The sequence below is a fragment of the Dreissena polymorpha genome, chromosome 6, assembly GCF_020536995.1.
Source record: "Dreissena polymorpha isolate Duluth1 chromosome 6, UMN_Dpol_1.0, whole genome shotgun sequence".
Lineage (NCBI taxonomy): Eukaryota > Metazoa > Mollusca > Bivalvia > Myida > Dreissenidae > Dreissena > Dreissena polymorpha.
The window spans coordinates 17,946,412-17,961,391 of record NC_068360.1 but is presented as its reverse complement, the minus strand read 5'-3'; the positions used below and the strand labels follow the sequence as shown (position 1 = coordinate 17,961,391).

Genomic DNA, 14,980 nt, shown 5'->3' with positions numbered 1-14,980 from the left:
TCAATGTAGAATATTTGGAAAATAGTTGTTCACATGAAAATTAAACATCACAGCACCATAATTTATTTAAAATAACGCTAAATAAATGAAATACATTTCAGTACTATTTACATATACCTGCTCAATGGGTGGATGCAAAGAAGCGGAGTTGTAACCAATGTACGTTAAAATTAAATCAAACCATTTAGAAACTCGATTTGTGTGTTAAACAAAACTTAGAGAGCAAAATGGTTAAATATCACCATAGTTATTGCGTTGGTGACAAAGACAAAATAATTAGTGGGTTAATAAAGATCGGAACATTGAATCAAGGAAACCAAGGTAAAATTGTAGTATTCGCCATGCTATGCATATGCACAATCTTATACGGTATTTCGTTATGAAAGAGGTGCACGATTGACGAGTTATAAATGTTTAAACATAAAAGTAAAAAAAAAAAAACAAAGATGTTCTAGCTTATGCAAATTTCATTTAATGCTAGACTAAGAAAACAAAACGGAGTTCGTAATGCCTAACTACAAAAAAACGATGCATGGCCTATTGCATCATAAGATGTTGTTATAATTTATTGCATTGCCGAATCATCTTTAAATGGGGACGATATATCATATTTATTATTAACTTTACTTAAATGTGCAAGAGGTTCTGTATGTAATCAAACATCTACAAATAACATTTTGATAAGGTCATTTATGACATTCAGCACGTGTGTGCAATACTAAATATCCTTTAATACCTAGAACGTTACAATGTGTGGGTCAACACATTTTCTATGTACACCATAAGATCAAGCTATTATACACAAATACAGGCGCACACTGACCCATACAGATGGAATGCTTGAGAAATGGATCGAGTCTATTGATCGAGTACTTTTCAGGTCGTCAGTTGATTATATTGCGAACCATATTCTCTAAAACAATAAGATTATACACATTTTTATGTCAAGGGGAATGCGTCAGAAGATCATTTGAGACTGGTAATTTACTACTGTCTTCAACACTTGCATTATACATATCGAAAATATATAATTAAACTTGTTTTATATTGCTTACACTACCCATATTTACGGTTTGTTCCAGATGTGCAACACCAGTTTTGTCTTAGCATCTTGTCATATTGTCAGAGATGAAGTTTATTTTTTATTTCTGTGTTTGTATTATGCATTAAAGAGTTGCAATATAGATGTCTGTGGCAATAATTGCACTTTCAAATGAATTTGTGCTGAATTTGAATAACAATGCATTGAGGTTAATATGACGAATATGTATACGTTTGCGTTTAATTGAATTTTTAGTGTGAGGCGCACTAGTGTTTTATTTAAGATATTGTCTTGTTTCGAAGAGGCTATATGTACAGTGTTGTATTGTAGGTACTGCGCTGTGTCATGCAGGCTTTATTCACAGTGTTGTGATGTATAAATTGTCCGGAATCGCACACGCTATATTTACAGTGTTGTTTTTATTGATTAAACTGTATTGAAAGCTGCGTGTTGTATTTATAACTATTGTCCAGTATCGGGCGGCTTTTTTTATTAAGTTGTGACAGCTTTGCTTTGTAGATATTCTTCTCAAGTTTTTAAGCTTTTTTCCGGAATTTATTTTTTCTTTATGTGTCAATATCATTCGACATTTACTTCAATACCGCTTCTAAAATTATCATAGTTCCTCTCTTGCAATTACCATTACAATGTATTCAACTAATAACAATCAATGTCGGGGATTTTCACGTCACGCGGTAAACATTAAACGGAAACATTGTTTTCATTAAGTTGCATCACATGCCACATGAATATGAAATACATGTATACACATTTATTGCGTGAAAACGGTCACCAGCGAAGGAAATATATATATATATAAAGTTACTAAATAACATCACTGTCTCTGTGTTTTCATGTGGTTGAAAAAAATAATTCATTCAGTCATTTCATTAACTTAAAGACGTCATAGAAGGCGATAACTGTCCAAACGATTATCTCCGTGTAGCATTCCAAGTCGGTTATAAGCATGCAATGACGTCCTTGGTTTACTGGCATGTTTACTTATCGTGTTTCCTTGACAACTATGAATACGTTACCCACAATTTATATGGGTCTATTCATTTTCAAACACTAGCGATTTACTATATAGACATTGTATCATGTCTCAACCGTTTATTGACACATATATTATGCATTTTTCGCAGAGATTTGCTATTTTACTCTTCTAAAATTGTAGTCATATACATGTATATTGAATGATTTTTTTAGTTTATCAGAGCAGCGGAAAAACGGGGCTATATTAATGTGCGTGAACTGTCCTATCTGATTAGCCTTTGCAGTCCGCAAACTAATCATGGGCGACACATTCCGATGTTAGGTATTTTCTGTAAAAGGAATTGTCTTCTTAGCGGAAAGCCGATTAATGCGAATAGTATTGTCCTTGTTTAGCCTTTGCAAACGGAACAGGTAAATCAGAGGCTACTCATTACAATCACGCATTAAATGTCGTTTTACAAGCGCGCTTCTCATATGTACATTGATAAATTATCCGGCATTATTGACGAAGACATATAGACGACTACACAAACAGCTAAAAAGAAATTACAGATTGTTACAACTAGCATACAGAATAAAGGCTTTTTTTGGGGGGGAGGGGGGCAATGAGGTCGCAATTGAGCCAAGATGCGTAAAGACACAACATTAAAACTATATAAACTGTTCCAGTAATATAAACTTAAATACTTTTGTTAAATTTATGTTATGGACTGCCCTATGTATATTATATAAGTCATTTACCTTACACAAATACTAACGAACCGGATGTTCAACCAAAAATAATTTAGAGAATAAATGTAACGCACGTGTCTTGTTGCTGAGGCTATGGTTATTCATATGCCTGTATGTCTATCGTGGCATCACCTTTTATCTGCAGGGTCAGTCTATTTGTTCTTATTACATTTGTTAAATGATGTCAAACACCGAACTATAAAACCAGATCAAAGGCTACCCGATAACGTATACAGTACGCGTTGATAACACATTCATCCAAATAAGTCTGAATTTTGTAAAGAGAATTGTATAAAGGATTGAGTGTTTTGTTTTTGCGCTGTCTTTTATCGGTTGATAAACCAGTTGTGTCGTAGATTTAACAATCTGAAAGTCTAAGGAGACTTTATTAGGCTGGCGTATGGATATTATTTTAGTTTCAGAAATATCTCGGTCGAACGGCACAACGTTTATGCCATAAAGACTCGTGCTAAATACTTACTTTTTTTCGATTACTTGTATATAAAAAAGCCGATCGTATTCATAATTGAATTTGCATAAGTAGTTGAAAAGTCCAAGTTTTATAAGTGGCATGACATTTGCGTTATCCCTCGATTAATTATATTGAATGCAAACACCTTTTTATTTGGCATTTGTCAGCAAATTTGAACATGAATGTTAAAGCAATTTCATAAATAACTTGTGCAATACTTATTTGCTAAGTATTCCCTTAAGATGTTCCTGAGTCATTCTCATTTATTTCATTCTTTACTATGACAAAAACAGTTCGCTTGCCGTCGTTGGCCCATATAGAAGACGCTTTTCACGCTGGGGAAATCAATTATTGGCTTAACATAAGTCCATTGCCAATGTGGTAAAGTGCTATTCGTACTCTTTCATTCGGGTGTAATGAACCAAAAAAACTATTTTTTTGCAAAACATAACTAGTTGTTTATAACGTATTTTCACATTAAAACAATGAATACACACATTGGGCTACACATACGCAAATATACTGAAAAAGGTACAAGCGTCCACTTGATAGTTGAAATAAAATTAAGTATGGTAAAAAAAATGTAAAATTGAACGTTTTCAATGTGGCTTCATTTCCATATTAAATAATAATCACACACCTAATCACATTACATTGCGTTATGCTTTGTTGTTAATCAAAACGAACACCTAATATCGATTATTTTCGTCATTGCACTCATACCTGAAAGGGCGAACAACAAGCATTCAGAGAGTTCATGTTTTATTGACATATTTTCTGTTTTAAGTACCAAGGTTAATTGTTCGGAACGACTTAAGCGTTTAAACTTAAAATTGACAGATTGTTCTGTACAATGTGTAACCAATGTTACACATGCGTCGTCCCGAAATCAGAATAGATAAAAGCGAACCTTTAGAAGTTGTGTTTAAAAAAGACATGGCTATACAGTTATATACAATATACGACGTACACGTAGCTTAATTGTCTGGATGTGTTTTGTTTATTGACTTGATTGCTTTTCATTCCAAATGATTTCAATGCAGGGTTTCCTAAATTCTTTAATTTTGCTATTGGTACTCTAGATTTAGCCAACTGATATTGTGAGATTCTAAAGCTTTACTGTTACGTGTTCGAGACATATTCAGATTACACACACGATTTCGTATCGTGTTGCTTTATACCAAGAGGTTAATGTCCCTTAAAATAGCTTTGCTTAACCTCTGACCATGGTCACGACATGTTTCCAGATATCCAGGCATATTGCGTGATAATAAGATAGACTTATCATATAGCAAATCCAGTTCACAAATGAAATTGCTCTTGGAATACATAAATGTTAATAAACTTAACTTCCATATGCATGGGACACATATACATAACTTGTTATTGAGACGTATCTTCGGTTACATTCAAATAAGCAATTAAAAAATGAATTTAAAGCGTAAGACTAACAATTAATACAAAAATAATATAAAAGTGCGTATGTGTAATCAAGCTCTATTTCGTCCGTTGAACTACATTCAACCATAGGCGCTCGATGTTAATAACAATGTTTCTTTTTATTTATTTATTGATTTATTTTTTAGTCACCCGTTGTTTATTATAATGCATACACATACTAAATTAATAAAAATCTTCCGACAAAACGTCTTCTTGAAAAAAAGATAGTTTGACTATGTCCATTGATATCAATACATACATAGTCGAACTATCTTTTTTTAAGAAGACGTTTTGTCGGAAGATTTTTATTAATTTAGTATGTGTATGCATTATAATAAACAACGGGTAACTAAAAAATCAATCAATCAATAAATTAAAAAAAAAAACATTGTCATTAACATCGAGCGCCTGTGCATTCAACCGGCGTTGTTGATCCTATTCCTTTTTAAGAAATAATTGCATACGAAATACAGTTTTAAAGGGATCTTTTCACGCTTTGGTAAATTGACAAAATTGAAAAAAGTTGTTTCAGATTCGTAAGTTTTCGTTTTAGTTATGATATTTGTGAGGAAACAGTAATACTGAACATTAACCATGCTCAAATATAGCCATTATATGCATCTTTTGACGATTTTAAAACCTAAAAATTATAAAGCGTTGCAACGCGAAACGATTGAATAATTTGGAGAGTTCTGTTTTTGTCGTTCAATTTTGTGAAACTACGAAGATTGCTTATATAAGGTATAAAATACGTCAAGAATGTGTACACGGCGGAATAGCTCAGTAGGCTAAAGCGTTTTTACTTCAGGACTCTGGCAGGACTCCAGGGGTCACTGGTTCGAAACCTGCTCCGGGCAATGTTCTTTTCCTTTTTTTATTTTTTTTCTTGATTTTTTACTGGAGCTTTTATGATCCAATGTTTACATTTATCAATATAAAGCATTTAATGAATAAGTTTAAAAAATGCCAAAATCTGTGAAAAGGCCCCTTTAAATGAGATTAGCGAAATTCAAAAATCTAAATGCGTTTTTTTTTCAACAGCCCAGTTGCCAAAATCTTTGGAACCAGTTTAAGATATAAGTGTCAATAATTCGATGACAGTTAAGTATGCAATAATTATAACAGTATTTAACCGTGGTTTAAATCAATACATAGGCTATGGTGATTTTATGTAAATATGTTGGATACACAAGTTACTTCTATTAATTCAATTTACATTCTCTGACTAACAGGCTAATATCTGACATAACCCTTTATAGGGAAGCGGAATAAGATTAGTTCATGGCAGATAGGCCTTGATTTGCACGTAACACTTGAAACACTCGCAGATAGTTTTGCTGTTCAGAGTGCAGGATCACGTGACTTTGTGGAGTTCCCCCTTTTAACTTTAAAGGGGCCTTTTCACGCTTAGGTTAATTGACAAAATTGAAAAAAATTGTTTCAGATTCGCAAATTTTTCTTGAAGTTATGATATTTGTGAGGAAACAGTAATACTGAATATTTACCATGCTCTAAAATATCCATTATGTGCATTTTTTGACGATTTAAAAACGTGGAAATTATAAAGCGTTGCAACGCGAAACGATTGAATAATTTGGAGAATTATGTTGTTGTCGTTGTATTTTTTTATACAACGAGGATTGCATATATGAGGAAAAAAATACATCGATAATGATATAAGAGCGGATGGTCTAGTGGAAAGAGCGGTAGACTTTTGCTCCACTTCTCCATGGGTCAGTGGTTCGAGCCCCGTTGAAGGTTACTTTTTTTAATTCTTTAATTGTATTCTTGTTTTTTACTGGAGATTTTTATACCCAATGTTTACATTTATCAATATAAAGCATTTAATGACAAACTTCAAAACATGCCAAAATCCGTGAAAAGGCCCCTTTAATATATGTTTTCACGACGGTAAGTGGTGCTTTATTTCAAACATTTTTTTTACAATTATTTTCTTAAGAATTTTAACTAGTGCATGAAAGATAGATTTTTATGCTGCTTATGACAATGTGAAATACATCGTAACTTCTTTATTAAATAAGCCTGTGTTTTTGTTAAAAACTCGGAATTTACTGCATTCAATTTACACGGCTATGCATCACGCAACGTAAAATTTTGTCAACGATTTATTCTTATACCTTAAGACAGCGGCACAAACTGCAAGAAAACTGTCCTTGATGCAATAAAGAATCGGCAAATGTTTTTCAATAACTTGATATAATTGCAACTGTAAAGCACCAGCTGAAGACAACCGGGTATCCAGCGAAATTGGCATCACCACCAAGAATAGGTTCTTCAATACCATTGTGAAGCCACTTCTCTTCAATGGAGCAGAAACCTGAGGAACCATTGTCGCAACCATAAAGAAAATACAGGTTTTCATCAACACCCGCCTCAAGAAGAGCCTCAAGATCCGCTGACCAGAAAAGAACTCCAATGAAGAATAATGAAGAAGAACGAAGCAGCAGCCAATGGAAAAAGGCATCCTTCAGAGACGTTGGCGGTGGATATGCCACACCCTTCGCAAGCATACATTCAATACAAGTCAATCTCTCACTTGGAACCCTCATGGGGAAAGATAGAGATGACGGCCTAGAAACACCTGGCGCTATGACCTGAATGCAGATGCTAAGCAGATCGGCAAAACGTGGGGGCAGCTGGAGAGACTCTCCTCGGAATCGAGGCGCTTGGAGGAAGCTGATTGTCCCAGATGGGACCGCAGAAGAAGATGAGATGAGATGAGATGAGATGATATGAGATAGTGCAACAATAAAGTTCTTAACGGTGTGTTTGTATTATGTCCTGCCAGTGTGTAAAACCCGGAAAACCCCGTTGATTCTGCACCCTGTATTACACGGTACGTCATTTGTAACAAAGTATTTAGTCAATGAAATATAGGCATACATGTATTATTATACGTATTTACATTTGCACTATTGTCAACATTATTGTATTGTAGGAGTCGAACACATGGTCATTAATAAGCCTTTCATTTTGTAAGGCCAATGCCATATCAAAACAAATAAAAATAAAACACAGGCATACTTAATATTGTGACTTTTTAAACCCCTAAATCTTTTACAAATTATGCCACTAAGTACAAAATAACTACATTACATAGATCGTGGCTTATTAAGTGTATAATCAACTTATGTTGACGTTTCCGTTTTTAACCTCCTTACTATATAAAATGGACAAAATCTGATGCGTTATTGGTATATCATGGCCGGCGCATATTATTTATTCTTGTTTACTTTCCTGTTGATGATTTATAAACTGCAAGCTAGTAATTATGAATTTAGATGACTCTATTAATTGGCCAGATGTTACGGTAAGTGTACGAATGAACGCATGAGCATGATATTAAGCTATGGGTTAGTATCTGGTTATTATTCCTCTACCAGCGGCTATGATTGAATGGTATGTAGTTAAATACACTTGTAGCCCGCATTTAAATCCGTATACTAGTATGTTTGACAGGCGTGAAATTTGACGTGAAAAATGTATTTACAAACGGATTTTCATGTATTCCAATATACAGCTATCTATAATTGGTGTCAAAATAATGCCTTGAATTCTGAAAGCAGGAGAGTTGGTATTCGTTTATTACGGGGCCTCTCGTATTGGAGTCACATCGGTATAAATTAACGTATTTACATGTATTTAAATGGATCCAGTGTACGAGTTGTGTTCGTCTTATCAAATGAATGACTAGGAAACAATATCAATACACTTCTTAACAAGGGCGTCTATGTTAATTCTGCAACTTGATCAACTCATGTATGGTCATTATGTTAAAGGAATGCCATTGAAACCTTCGAGATTTTGAGCAAATACAACCAATGATGTGTGTAATGCAATCAGCTTGCGTATAGAAAATTATCAATACAAAATTAATGTAAATACGTCCATTTTAATGTTGGTTCAACAATTTGATTCTAGTTGTAAATGATATGAACTACAGTTGTGCGGAGTAAGGAGAATTTTTTCAAGGTAACAGTGAATGCAAAACAAAATAACATTATTGTGAAAAGAAAATAGCGCCCATATTGTTTTACTAGTGAAATATTAAGTAAAACATGTATTGCATGTACCGCCAGTCTTGTCGCTCATTCCTGTTGTTGTTTTTTTCGCGAAATAGTTAAAGTTGTTAAGAATTTCAATAAAAAATCGATCGATGTGAAAGTTTCATGAATAAAAAAATATGATATATTTACATTAATTAACCGTTGAATACAAATATTTTTGACGAATTGGTATACAGCCTTTAAAACTTAGTTTGGTACATTGTCACAAAGAGGTTTGCGGTTATATTATCACTCTCTTTAGGTGTTGGGAATATCGATTTGCATGGGTGCAGCCGTAGAATGTGTTTATTGCTCGTTACTCGAAAACTATTTTGAAATTTTACAAAGATATTTAGAAGATTGTTGAGTGCGTATTTGAATGTTGTGGTTTAATTGGTTTACATTACTGGTGTCATGGATAATTTTTAGAAAGCGTTATATTTATGAATTGGTGTCGCGCATCAAATGAACCAAATACGCATAATGTGAAACATCAGCTGCACCAGCCGGAGAAGAAATCACACTGTTATTACGTGTGATGTTGGTATTAGCAATAAATTAACACTTCTTCAACGGCATTTACCCATGTTATTTATGAAACATTTCCACTCGTGTATTTGACACGAAATAGCGCTGTAAACTGGGATTTCGGTGAAGTTTTACACGCTTTCTGACACCGAGTGTACCAAAATCCCACATGTTATTACGTATAAAAGTGATATTTATAATATTAAACATTGCTTATGGGACATTTATCAATCACTTTAATTGAAAGTGCAAGACAGCACAATAAGTTTGGTCATTGTCATATATAAAATAGCGCTGTATGAAGGGGAATTCAGTAAAGCTACCTGTATCAGACGCTGGCGCAGGTACCGACTTCTCCCAAGTTCGGCATTTATTGGTTATATCAGTAATAATAAATCTAATTATGTGGCATTTATCGATTCGATTCTATTAAAATAGAAACATATAATCGTTTTAACTTGTTTCTGACACACACAAAACTCGATTTATAACGGGGATTTCGTTAAGTTACGCAAAGTTGGTACCAATCTTCTCTATTATTCTACAAGCACACGTGATATAATTCATAGTTTATAATGCGTAGTTATTTCTAACATAACGTTTCCAGTGTTTTAATAAATAAATGCTCCATAAGGGTGATCTCGGTAATTCTTTACATTGAAGCTTCCACTTGCTCTTGTGAAGACCGCATTTCCGCGTTTGAAATGGTATATATTTAATAAATCTAACTTATGGATACCGAATGTCAGAGTTACATAAAACCTATTCACACCGTTTTTGCCTTATTTCATTTCCGCTTTTTTTCGAACAAATCAAACGAAACTAGTTGAAAAAAATGAGAACTAGGCATTCGATCTCAAAGGTGGATTAAAAGCATTCATTGGTGACATCACATATCTGCACATGTGTAGATACCGTTATTAATATAATATATCATGTGTCACCTTCTAATAACATGTATAATGGCAATAAAGTGCATTACTATCAGAGTAATAAAACACAGCACAAATAATGCTTCATGCTGGGTTTTATTTCTCTTTAAGTAATGCAGATGAACCTCGCTTCTGTATATTAATGACCTAGTAACTGATAAAACTATTTTTTTTTAAGGTGAAATATTATGTGATAATCAGATCGATAACATAAACTATTTAAATCTGCTAGTATATCCGATAAAAATATATTATAATTGTCTTTGGCAGTGTTGACGTTCAGTTGTTCGTGGTGACGACCGCATGCATTTATACAGAGACGTAGATATCTACGTCTCTGATTTAAACATCTCTTACACTTCTCAAGATCTCTTTTCGGCTTTGGAAACGATATAAATTAAATGTCACCAACTAATCTTTCAGGATATCGGTTTTCCGAGTTACATAGTTCCCATCGACACCGTTTAACCATTTTTAATCTACTTTTTTAAAGAGGAAAACAAAAGAAACTCGCTAAAGTAAAAGTGAACCTATACATAGCTTGTCTAGAAAATGGCGGACAGTTCGTTGCCAACTAACGCGCCCGATTAATCGATGGCTGATTGGTAGATCAGTTCTTAGATAAGAACTTGATTGACAGGCGGCGTCATGTCAATTGCAAGATACTGATGTAGAATGCTGATAAGTCAGAGGGTTAAACATCGCTCACACACTAAACGAATAATTTTATTGCAGAAAAAAAACAGGGGCATGCATTTTAATAGGTATCAAAGAGATAATATTAATTAACTTAAGCACATTTTAATAAAGAGCATCGTGCTTGTATATGAATGATGGATTAAAATATACAGAACAGAACATGTACGTAGTTTATTATTGAATTGAACAACATAATTAATGTTAATTAAACTATGTAATGGAAAGTATATATATGCGAAGAGTATGTAATGATATATATGCGAAGAGTATGTAATGATCTCTGAGCATAATTATAATTATGTTATATAAAATTATAATCAAGATAATTTATTTTCCATTCCACATATCAAATTATTAAGAAGTAAACAATTCCTCACTTGTTCAATGCACATCTGTTAATGTCCATATAAAAAAGTTGAGATAGCATAAATAGAATGCCACATAAACTTTATAGAATTCTTGTTAATTTATAACGATATAATTATAGGCTGCTATATACAAATGTACATGTATATTAAGTACTGTTATGATTGTAACCCAAACTTTTCTTGCAAGGAAATTTCATGGAAAAAAACATGAATTTTTACACCAAATACCAGCTTCATCTTTGTAAATCACCCAACAAATGTTCACATAATATACATAACTATGTTACTAATCAGTTAGTTAAAAAAATCTTTTAACAATCAACTTTACAGCAATTATCCATATTAGTACCCAGCACGATATGTGGTAGTGGAGTGTTGAACTGGACTTAAATTATATAATTAAATGAATTAATTGGATGTACGGTTGATTCGTGTGTGGTTATTGACTCATATATATTCATTTAATTTCCATTTCTTTTGTGTATTTCTGTTCTATATCTATAGATATATGGTCAATAATATCTAATAATGCGAAATAAGCCACGAAATCTGGCGCAACGTTATTGATTTGCATGTGACGCTGCTAAGAACTGCGCAGAAAAAGGCATTTGCTGTCTCATTGCTGTAACTCTTTATATTTCATCAACCACAACCACAATCAACGCCGTATATCTTTTTAAAAAGATATTTCTTGTTATAAATATCATATACAACAGCCACCGATATATTACTTTTACTCAAACGTAAAAGATAGTATTAAACACAATGTATGTAATAAATTAGATTGTTCAGATGATATTCTTTGAGTTGTGCGTTTTTTAAAATGAACTAAAAACATGTGGTGTATATTCGCATTATGTCCCGCTTTTTCACATTCTTGACATTCTTGAGATAACGAAATAGATTGGCTTTTATTAAATCTTTAAACGCCGATGCGTCGAGCAATAACTAAATTGCTTGTATAAATTCCAAAGTTGCTCTTACTATAACATAAACTTTCGTAAAAATCTAATAGTGCACCCACCTGAGCTTGAGCCACTGTTCCTTTGAGTATAAGTCTAGCACTTTAACAACTCAGTCATCCGTGCTCACTTAGTATGTTATACTTTATACAAGCAAACCTCGTAATGTGAAAAATATAACAGAACTCTCAAAATTATTCAATCGTTTCGCGATTGTAACGCTTCATGATTTTCAGGTTTTTTAATAGTAAAGAGATGCATATAATGGATATTTTAGAGCATGGTAAATGTTAAGTATTACTGTTTCCACACAAATATCAACGAACATAAAATTATGCGAATATGAAACATTTTTTTACTTTTTCAATTATCCAAACCGTGAAAATGCCCCATTAATCATTTGAGGCAAGTTTTATGAAATTCTTTTTAAATGTATAGGAGGTATTTAGCGGACACAAACATTTCGGCATAGGCCTTTGACCTTGAAAAAGGTTCTTGACCTCTTGTCAGCGTAACTAACTCATGCCTTCTACAAAACACCGTAAATACCTTAAAATTGTTCAGTCCAGTTTCATGAAAATTCTTCAGAGGTTAAGAATGTATGGAGCAAACACAACAAGAGGGCCATGATGGCCCTGAATCGCTCACCTGACTCATTAAGATCAGATGAAAACTATGACCTCTATTGTCTACACAATGTTTTTCTATGATTTGACCTAGTGACCTAGTTCCTGACTCTAGATGACCCAAATACAATCCCAATCCAGATTTCATCAAGATAAACATTCTGGCCACAGTTCATAAATATTGGATGAAAACTGTGACCTCTATTGTCAACACAAGGTTTTTCTATTTATTTGACCTAGATTTTTACCCCAGATGACCCAAATACAATCCCTCCCAGATTTCGTCAAGAATTCTGACCAAATTTCATAAAGGTTGGATGAAAACTGTGATCTCTAATGTCTACACAAGGTTTTTCTATTATTTGACCTAGTGACCTAGTTTTTGACCCCAGATGACCCAAATAAAATCCCAACCCAGATTTCATCAAGATAAACATTCTGACCAAATTTCATAAAGATTGAATGAAAACTGTGACCTCTATTGTCTACAGAAGGTTGTTCTATTATTTGACCTAGTGACCTTGTTTTTGACCCCAGATGACCCAAATACAATCCCAAAGCGGATTTCATCAAGATAAACATTTTGACCAAATTTCATCAAGATTGGATGCAAACTGTGACCTCTACTGTCTACACAAACAAATTGTTGACGGACGGACGCACGGACACACGCAGGCACGCACAACGGACGCCGGACATCACACGATCACATAAGCTCACTGTGTCACTTCATGACAGGTGACCTAAAATATGTGTCGGAGATAAACATGAACAGTTGTGGTTAAAATCCCATAGAAACAAGGGCTGTTTGTAAAACATGCATGCCCCCCTATATGGGCTATAAGTTGTAGTAGCAGCCATTGTGTGAATACGTTTTTTGTCACTGTGAATGGTGGTGGTGGTGGTGGTGGTGGAGTAGTAGTAGTAGTAGTAGTAGTAGTAGTAGTAGTAGTAGTAGTAGTAGTAGTAGTAGTAGTAGTAGTAGTAGTAGTAGTAGTAGTAGTAGTAGTAGTAGTAGTAGTAGTAGTAGTAGTAGTAGTAGTAAGTAGTAGTAGTAGTAGTAGTAGTAGTAGTAGTAGTAGAAGTAGTAGTAGTAGTAGTAGTAGTAGTAGTAGTGGTAGTAGTAGTAGTAGTAGTAGTGGTAAAAGTAGTAGTAGTAGTGGCAGTAGTAGTAGAAGTAGTAATAGTAGACGTGGTGGTGGTGGTGGTGGTGGTGGTGGTGGTGGTGGTAGTAGTACTAGTAGTAGTAGTACTAGTAGTAGTAGTAGTAGTAGTAGTAGTAGTAGTAGTAGTAGTAGTAGTAGTAGTAGTAGCAGTAGCAGTAACAGTAGCAGTAGCAGCATTACAAGACCAATACTTAAGAATGATCAAATGGGAAAAGGTAACATAGCACCAGCAGTAAATATGGGGCTCATTTACAGGTCAGATTTGGAATCTCTGCTGTAAAATGAGATTTTGAATGAATTAAAGGGAGGCAAATCTGTAATAAAAAGAACATGCATAAACCGTAGTTGTTTCCCTTGTTTGAACCAGGCTAAATCCTTACAAGTTTGGAAAGAATTTGATGAAAAATTTGGACTTTATTGCATAAACACCATTTTCTCAATTCAAGGGGAGGTAATTCTGTACTTCATGGACCAATAATGCTAATTTTTTGTAGGGTTCGTGTCCTCATTGATATAAAGACACTGTGCAAATTTGGAAAGGATCGGACAAAAAATGTGGAAGATTTTTTAAAGTTTTCACAAAATAGGCAAAAACGAATAAACATGCAAAGTTCAACGAGCTCCTGCGGCCATGTTTTTTGACGAATCAAATTTCTTTGAACAACTTTTTCAGGGGAGCCCTCAAAGGTCATCCCTGTGAAATTTTTTGAAAATCTGATGAGCGGTTTCTGACAAGAAGATTTTTTAAGGTTTTTACCATATATGGTCATGGCGGTCTTGGTTATGTGATCAAATTTTTTTTAACAATTCTTTTGTCCCATGACCTAGGGATGCTCCACATGAAATTTAGTTGAAATTGGCTCAATGGTTTAGTAGAAGAAGATGTTTACAAATTGTTTACGGACGGACGGACGGACGCCGGACGCTGAGTGATCACAATAGCTCACCTC

The 14,980-nt window shown here is 33.9% G+C and overlaps 1 protein-coding gene across 1 annotated transcript in view; it reads right to left on the bottom strand.

The window, feature by feature from the left end:
* LOC127834901 (uncharacterized) overlaps window positions 1-14,980 on the bottom strand; it is a 173,385-nt gene that overhangs the window by 91,109 nt on the left and 67,296 nt on the right. The window lies entirely within an intron of this gene.